Below are 10,172 nucleotides of genomic sequence, written 5' to 3'. Positions count from 1 at the left end.
CACCTCGGAACTTTGGGTGGCTGAGCGGTGAAGGGACTAACGTAAGTTAAGGAGTACATGATGCCCCTACAAGTAAGAAGGGATACTTAATAATTCTAATTAAGATTCCAAAGAATTTAGAGGCAAGGGAGAAAGGTTCGTTAAATGAAACTCCACCGCAGTTCTGCCAAAGGGGGGTTCGACGGTCGTTCTTTGTACCGTCGGACGAGTCGACGCTTCGTCGATTGTGCCGTAAAATTGAAATAGAGGGAAGACCATTCGACGATCAGATTGACGCTCCGTCGATCAGTTTGACGGACCGTCCGTCTAACCGTAGAATGAAAGGACACGGCAGATTGCTCACTGGAAATTTAATGACTTTGACGATCAGATCGACGCCCCGTCGATCCGATCGACGCTCCATCGATCGTACCGTATAACTCGGTTGGGACTGATTTCATGATTTAAAATAAGGACCATTCCCTCATTTTATTTCATTTCATCTTCCACTCTCCTCTCTTCAAGAACCCTCTAGAACCTTCTCCATCATTCATCCACAAGAAATCAAAGGAAATCCATGATCAACTACACCAAAACCATGAAATCAAGTGTGTGAAACCTAGTAAAAGTTCACCTAAGCCACGAAAACTCAAGAGAAGAGAGTTAGGGTTTTTGTGCAAGAAGATAAGTTCCACTCAAAGGTTGTTCCTGTCACGACCCGACTAGGGGCCGTGACGAGTACCCGGTACTTGTACCGAGCACCTCTTATCTTGTCTCATATTCTTATTACTAAGTGGGCCGTATGACCTATACCATTTTTTTTGTTACTTAACATTAACATTAGTAGCATAGTTATGAACCTAGGCGAACAACCTTTACTAACACATTATACATCGACTAGGACTTCTAAAAGTACAAAACATTTAACTGTACACATCTGTCTACGAGCCTCTAGACATAATACACATATACACAAGAAGGGTCGAGCACTGTCACGCCCGAATATATATATATACACAAAATAGTACCAATAAACAGTGGCTCCGGAACAACTGGAGCACTCTCTATGAACCGCTGGTGGAGCTTCTAAGAACCGGATCCGTCTACCTGCTTACCTACGCGGCATGAAACGCAGCGTCCACAAGAAGGGACGTCAGTACGAATAGTGTACCGAGTATGTAAGGCATGAAAATAGTAAAGAGAGGAATATAAATTGCAACCAATACATAATGAAATCATAGGACATATAGAGCGATAATAGAGTAACCTGTACATGTATGTGCCACCCAGGGCAGATGCCATGCATGCTAAGCTGTCTTTAAAAAAACATTTCGTGTTCATATATGAAAATAAAACATAATATATAGTGCCGAGGCGTCGGCAGCCGATCCATTTAACCATGAATGTGTGTAAATATCCCGCGTCCGGGCATCCCGCGTCCGGGATGATATCTAGTCAAATACGGCTACATGTACCGTGTGTAACCCCGCGTCTATAGCGCTCTGCCCTGCTCCCTTCTTCCCCGTGTACATATACATATATACATATATACCATAGCATGCAAGCGAGCCCAAAAAGAAGCTATAACGTTATCGGAGTGACGTAAAGTCGGTAGCCTCCGATTACATTACGAAATCGTCATGGTCGTCAGGTCTCACCTTGAGGGAACAACAATTATAAGGCGAGACTATCCATAAAGGATAACATCATGAGAGAACATAGAACAGGATCATAAGGTATCGTTTCATGTACTATGGAATCTTTAATCATGGAATCATCATTGTCATATTCATCATGTAAACATTTTCTTTCCTGACATCATCCATGTCATTGTAGAACATACTCATCGTCATTGACAAAAAAACTTACTTTGCCATAACCTTTGTTTTGGGAAAATGCGGGCGTTTGGAAAACATTTACGAGCTATTGGGGAGAAGATCATAACTTAGGATCAATAGATTAGTTAAACAACTATTGTTTAGTAGTCGGAATAGTAACTAAAAGTTTCCCTTAATTATAGTACGGAAATAAGCTAAATGGAACAATAGGAGGGAATTTGGGAATAGTGGGCCCACCTCGGGTCGACCGGGGTGGCGTACCCAAATTGCATATAATAAGTTTCATGGAGTCACTTATGAAGGTTTTGTCAAAATCCTGTTTCATTTGGCAAGTTATAGAAGTAGGGGCCATTGTTTCAACAAGATATGAAAAATTTAAGTCAATTCTATTGAATGAAAAAGGGTTAATTTCAATCTCGGGTTTCTAGGAATAGGATCATCCCCGAAGTTTGTATTCAACCCTGTTATGTCTAAGACATGCCGAAGAAGGAAAGTGAGACCTTACATACCTCTTTCCGCTCCTTTGGCTATCCCGAATTCAACTCGCAAATCCGCCAAAATCTACAAATTGGTCAAGTTTACCAAACATGATTAGTGCCTTTGGAATTGAATTCTTAAATGATACTTGGCTACCGAAATTTCTGCAGCACTTCCCCTGTAAACTACTCCATCCCACCAAGTTCAACTTGGCCAATTTCAATCAACAACACTCCGGGAATTCGACCCGGCCAAACTAACAACACAATATCAACGACCATACTAAAAATTTCCATATTCATTCCAAGTTACATTGTAACAACTCAATCAATATACTACTTCCTTCAAAACCTTCCAACTCCAATAAGAACATTAACAACATTATAATTCATATACCAACAACACCACACTAACAACATTATCTTCCATACATTCAAGAACATTATTTTCAATTTACATAATCTCTAAAGCAAGTCTCCAACTACCATGATTTCTCTAAGATCATTAAGCTTTTCATTAGCAATCTAGAATCCACAATCAACACAATTTCACTCCTTAACCATTAAATCCTTATTTTACATCATGAAACTTACCATAACAACAATTACAATACTAAGTAAAATTAATTCACCACACCTTTCCATAACCCAAACCATTCGGCCAACACACCCCATATACATATTTTCATGAATTTCTATATTTTCTACACTTTACAACAATAACCAACACACAACATAACACAACACATAAGAAAAAGTTCAAACCTCACCTTTTTACTTTGAACCTTCACTTGGATTACTATTGAAGACTTGTCAAGCTTTGTATTTTCCTTGCTCCAAAGAACTCTTCACTATGTTAAGAACCCTTCAAGGAATTGTTTAGCTAGAAGAGGTAGATTTTTGATGAAAAATTCCCAAAGTTCTTGTTGCTCTTGTTATGGCCGAAATGGCCTTTGAAGTGTTTCTCCCTTTCTCTTATTCTTCAAGACACTTCAAATTTCAAGAGAATTATGACAAATAAAGATGACTTAGTAATCTTTTAAATTTGTTCATTAAAGCCCCATGTGGGCTTAAGCCCACTACTAGGTGGATGGCCAAACATGGCCCAATTAGCCAAGCCTATTTTTTTGTGTTTTGCACTTCATGAAAATTTATTTTTTTCCAAATTCCAAATTTACCCTTCGTCTTCCTCCGTATATCCACGAGTCATATTGCAAATTTCCCTTTATGTCCTTGACCTTTCTTAATAATTCCACTTCTAAATTCTTCATAAGCCATTCATATGCTTAACAAAATAAAATATGGTCTTGCTTGTTGTCTTCCCGCAATTGTCTTGAATTATACGATTGCAGAAAATGCGGGATATAACATCCTCCCCCCCCCCCCTTTAGAACATTCTTCCTCGAATGTTAAACGGCCTCATAGTGTATTATAGTACTTCGGGGAGGTCTCCTTCGTAGATATCTCACATGTCGCTTAGCATGTCCATTTTAGGAGCTTAGCTTGCCTTTATGTCGCAGGCCAATTGAGCTAGCTCCGAACGCTGGCTCTGCACCAACAAGTCCCTTTTGTTGGTTCTTGAATCGTCATAGTCCATTTTAGGTCCAACATGTCCTCCCCTCCTTTATTAAGAGGGCCTACACACGCCTATGCCCTTTAAGCAATCGTTGTCTTTCGCGATCTTTTACAGTTGTAATTCCCTCTGCATAGGGTTTGTCACGTTTATCCCCTTGTTAGATATGTTCCCGTATATCATCGCATTAGGCCGTTATAGCCTTGTGGGTGCAGCATCGGTCTTACCCGGTGACATCCATACTCATACCCTTCATTACGTCCTTTGAATTTCATTCAGCTAGCACATTCTATGCATCGCGACACTGCTTGTTAGGATCCTACAGTCACAGATAAGATGTCATGTTCGTATATACCTTTCCACCATTATATTGTTTTTTCTTTACAATCACTTCCAAACACTAATCGACTTTCTTTAATCCTGAAGCTCTGTCATGCTTTCTCTTCTTCTGCTAGTCTAGTCCGTCTCAGCTTACATGACTTCTGTAGGGTTTCTAATCACTCCACACACTCTCATTTACATTGGGCTACCTAATTTCACATTCGTCTCTTGTTTCCACATTTATGAAATTTTCAGCATTTTTTCCTAGGGGGTTACCCATCTTGATATTGCTCTCACCCTAGCACGCTTAACCTTGAAACTTTGGTGCATTTTAGTGCATGAATGCTGGTATAATTATATCGACTGCCCCGCACTACCTATATCACCTAATATGGGACAAGTTGGGGTCTTAGAAGTTTTCAAAACGTCCGCGTAACACATCTTTTCTTTTAATTACAATTCTAACCTCCGCAGTCCCCAGTATTCGTCCTTTTTCCTATGTGTATGGCTAATTTTTGTCCTAAATCTCCACATTCCCAGTAGTGGCGAAAACACCTTAGTCGCAACAGGCATAGACATCCCAGCTCGTTTGATTTAGCTCGGGTTTCCCCTCCCTAATATGTTCAGCGATTTAGGGTGCGATATCTGACACGTAGAACCTGGATCAATCGATACTTGTATATTGTAGAAAAATACTGATAATATACCTGGAAAGACATCAGGGGATAGCTCAGGATCCTGTCGGCCAGCTAGTGCATAGGTATGATGCTGGGGTCCACTCGAACTGTGTGTTCCTTCTCGGCCTCTTTCGCTGCCTACTGCTATCTGGGACCTTTGCATTGGAGGGTGCGCCAATGATTGTGAGTCGCGTGTTACCTCCGTGGGCTGAACCCCCCTCTGTCACGGCGAAATGGGCAGTCGCGCATATAATGACCTGAGTTAGCACAAGTATAACAAATACCCAAACCCGCGCGACACGGCCCTGCATGGAATCTACGACACTGAGGGCAGCGTGATACGGGTGTTCTCCGCTGATTAAGCTCACCGCCACACTGGGAACCCAAAACTCCATAGCCCTGACCGGATCCGGCGGGCTGAGTTTGGTCTCTGTCGTACCTCCATAGGCAATCACGCATCAAATGGTCAGCCCGACCAGAGACAAAACAGGCATCTGTATCTAAGTAACACTGCCCAGAGTGTGGCCTGCCACATCGCGCACACCGCGGTGGGGGTAGCCCCGTGCTACTAACGTTGGCTCTATGCCGGGGCCCCGAAACTCGAGCACTCTGATCTGGTCCTGAATACCCCGACTGTTGTGGTGCCTGCCTCCTTCTATACACACTTCTCGTTTCGGAAGGTCTAGCCCTTTTTCTGCGATCCTTATTACCAGAATCTATGCCTTGTTGTTGGGCTTGAGTATCTACTATCTGAGTTAGCAGAAGGATGGCCCGTCTCATCTCCTGAAGTGAAGCATTAGGTGGGGGAGCGGGGAGTGCTGAAACTGGAACGGAAATCCCTTCTTGCTCCCCTAATGTCTGCGGAGTGCGATCAGCACGAGAGGGAGCCTTACTATGAGATTCGCCTTCTTCAATATTTACCGGTGACTCCCATTCAGTCCGCCTTTCCGCTACCGTCTTGCCCTTCTCGGAGGCTGTCGCTTTCATCTTCGCAGGTATCGCTGAAAATATAACACCGGAAAAACCCTTACTATAGCTCTATTGCACGATCTAGAATGCAAAGAAGGTCATATTTCCTAAATGCCCCGCAGCCTCCTGCCTATAAGTGTGGCGCGCAACACACCCATAAACATGACTCTACTGGACACGGCTCGTAGACAAACCCCTAGGACCGAACTGCTCTGATACCACTTCTGTCACGACCCGACTAGGGGCCGTGACGAGTACCCGGTACTTGTACCGAGCACCTCTTATCTTGTCTCATATCCTTATTACTAAGTGGGTCGTATGACCTATACCATTTTTTTTGTTACTTAACATTAACATTAGTAGCATAGTTATGAACCTAGGCGAACAACCTTTACTAACACATTATACATCGACTAGGACTTCTAAAAGTACAAAACATTTAACTGGACACATCTGTCTACGAGCCTCTAGACATAATACACATATACACAAGAAGGGCCGAGCACTGTCACGCCCGAATATATATATATACACAAAATAGTACCAATAAACAGTGGCTCCGGAACAACTGGAGCACTCTCTATGAACCGCTGGTGGAGCTTCTAAGAACCGGATCCGTCTACCTGCTTACCTGCGCGGCATGAAACGCAGCGTCCACAAGAAGGGACGTCAGTACGAATAGTGTACCGAGTATGTAAGGCATGAAAATAGTAAAGAGAGGAATATAAATTGCAACCAATACATAATGAAATCATAGGACATATAGAGCGATAATAGAGTAACATGTACATGTATGTGCCACCCAGGGCAGATGCCATGCATGCTAAGCTGTCTTTAAAAAAAACATTTTGTGTTCATATATGAAAATAAAACATAATATATAGTGCCGAGGCGTCGGCAGCCGATCCATTTAACCATGAATGTGTGTAAATATCCCGCGTCCGGGCATCCCGCGTCCGGGATGATATCTAGTCAAATACGGCTACATGTACCGTGTGTAACCCCGCGTCTATAGCGCTCTGCCCTGCTCCCTTCTTCCCCGTGTACATATACATATATACATATATACCATAGCATGCAAGCGAGCCCAAAAAGAAGCTATAACGTTATCGGAGTGGCGTAAGGTCGGTAGCCTCCAATTACATTATGAAATCGTCATGGTCGTCAGGTCTCACCTTGAGGGAACAACAATTATAAGGCGAGACTGTCCATAAAGGATAACATCATGAGAGAACATAGAACAGGATCATAAGGTATCGTTTCATGTACTATGGAATCTTTAATCATGGAATCATCATTGTCATATTCATCATGTAAACATTTTCTTTCCTGACATCATCCATGTCATTGTAGAACATACTCATCGTCATTGACAAAAAAACTTACTTTGCCATAACCTTTGTTTTGGGAAAATGCGGGCGTTTGGAAAACATTTACGAGCTATTGGGGAGAAGATCATACCTTAGGATCAATAGATTAGTTAAACAACTATTGTTTAGTAGTCGGAATAGTAGCTAAAAGTTTCCCTTAATTATAGTACGAAAATAAGCTAAATGGAACAATAGGAGGGAATTTGGGAATAGTGGGCCCACCTCGGGTCGACCGGGGTGGCGTACCCAAATTGCATATAATAAGTTTCATGGAGTCACTTATGAAGGTTTTGTCAAAATCCGGTTTCATTTGGCAAGTTATAGAAGTAGGGGCTATTGTTTCAACAAGATATGAAAAATTTAAGTCAATTCTATTGAATGAAAAAGGGTTAATTTCAATCTCGGGTTTCTAGGAATAGGATCATCCCCGAAGTTTGTATTCAACCCTATTATGTCTAAGACATGCCGAAGAAGGAAAGTGAGACCTTACATACCTCTTTCCGCTCCTTTGGCTATCCCGAATTCAACTCGCAAATCCGCCAAAATATACAAATTGGTCAAGTTTACCAAACATGATTAGTGCCTTTGGAATTGAATTCTTAAATGATACTTGGCGACCGAAATTTCTGCAGCACTTCCCCTGTAAACTACTCCATCCCACCAAGTTCAACTTGGCCAATTTCAATCAACAACAATCCGGCCAAGTTCAACTTGGCCAATTTCAATCAACAACAATCCGGGAATTCGACCCGGCCAAACTAACAACACAATATCAACGACCATACTAAAAATTTCCATATTCATTCCAAGTTACATTGTAACAACTCAATCAATATACTACTTCCTTCAAAACTTTCCAACTCCAATAAGAACATTAACAACATTATAATTCATATACCAACAACACCACACTAACAACATTATCTTCCATACATTCAAGAACATTATTTTCAATTTACATAATCTCTAAAGCAAGTCTCCAACTACCATGATTTCTTTAAGATCATTAAGCTTTTTATTAGCAATCTAGAATCCACAATCAACACAATTTCACTCCTTAACCATTAAATCCTTATTTTACATCATGAAACTTACCATAACAACAATTACAATACTAAGTAAAATTAATTCACCACACCTTTGCATAACCCAAACCATTCGGCCAACACACCCCATACACATATTTTCATGAATTTCTATATTTTCTACACTTTACAACAATAACCAACACACAACATAACACAACACATAAGAAAAAGTTCAAACCTCACCTTTTTACTTTGAACCTTCACTTGGATTACTATGGAAGACTTGTCAAGCTTTGTATTTTCCTTGCTCCAAAGAACTCTTCACTATGTTAAGAACCCTTCAAGGAATTGTTTAGCTAGAAGAGGTAGATTTTTGATGAAAAATTCCCAAAGTTCTTATTGCTCTTGTTATGGCCGAAATGGCCTTTGAAGTGTTTCTCCCTTTCTCTTATTCTTCAAGACTCTTGAAATTTCTAGAGAATTATGACAAATAAAGATGACTTAGTCATCTTTTAAATTTGTTCATTAAAGCCCCATGTGGGCTTAAGCCCACTACTAGGTGGATGGCCAAACATGGCCCAATTAGCCAAGCCCATTTTTTTTGTGTTTTGCACTTCATGAAAATTTATTTTTTTCCAAATTCCAAATTTACCCTTCGTCTTCCTCCGTATATCCACGAGTCATATTGCAAATTTCCCTTTATGTCCTCGACCTTTCTTAATAATTCCACTTCTAAATTCTTCATAAGCCATTCATATGCTTAACAAAATAAAATATGGCCTTGCTTGTTGTCTTCCCGCAATTGTCTTGAATTATGCGATTGCACAAAATGCGGGATATAACAGTTCCTCCATCATCCAAGGTGAGTTTTGTGGTATTTATGTGTTATTTAAGGGGTTGAAAGTTGAAACACTTGGATTGTAGAAGGAGGTAGAAAATGAGTCATAAATATGGGAATGGTGACATTGTTGGGTAAAGGTTTGGATTGAGTCATGATTATCGATATGTTGTGATTGTAAATATGTTATAAAGGACATTTAGACCATGGAATAAGTATTATATATGAGAAAACGTAGATGATTGATGATTGTTGTTGCGATATTGTGAATATTGTTATGAACGTTTGGGAGTTGATATACAATGTGGGAAAAGTAGTAAAAACAAAGGAAATGCTGCCCAATATTTCCCTAGAAATAGTAAAATGTTCTTATAGCCGAGTAACTAATGTTAATGCGAATCCTCTTGAAGGTAGAAACGCGAGCATCGAAGGAGGACGATCAAGCGATAGAATAGTTAAACGACAAAGGTATGTGAGGCTAGTCCTTTCTTTCTATGGAATGAATCCTATAGTATGACTATCCTTACTCTCCGTGAATCTCTTAAATTCCGGAAAACTATGAGCATATGTTTATAAATAGCTACACAAGGTAAGAGTTAAAGTATAGAGATTCTAGATGTTCATGATATGATGTTCCTAAAACGTTAATGATGTCATTTATTAATTACACTCACCTTATATACTATTCCCTTCAAGGTGAGGCAGAATGTTAATGAGTGCTCCATAATGAAATCGGGGGATCACGACCTTACGTCACCCCTGTAAAGTATAGTTGTCCTTGAGTCTTTATGCATGCACTACGATGACCATATTATGATGATGATATAACACCGCGCCTATATGGCCAGACAGTCACCGCTAAGGCGGGCAGCATATACAGCATGGCCAGATGTCATAGACAGACACCACTAGTGGGCGGCATGAGATGATACCCCAGACGCGGGAGGCCTGGACACAGGCTAATGATTATCACACCGATTCGATATGGATGGGCAGCTTATACATTTATGCATATATGATATGATGATGATTATGAGAAATCCAGCATGCATCATTTCCTTTATATTTGACAGTCAGATACAAATGTTCCTTATTGATGCTTC

This window comes from Lycium barbarum, chromosome 2 (assembly GCF_019175385.1).
Source record: "Lycium barbarum isolate Lr01 chromosome 2, ASM1917538v2, whole genome shotgun sequence".
Taxonomy (NCBI): domain Eukaryota; kingdom Viridiplantae; phylum Streptophyta; class Magnoliopsida; order Solanales; family Solanaceae; genus Lycium; species Lycium barbarum.
Note: the sequence above shows the minus strand (reverse complement) of the source record.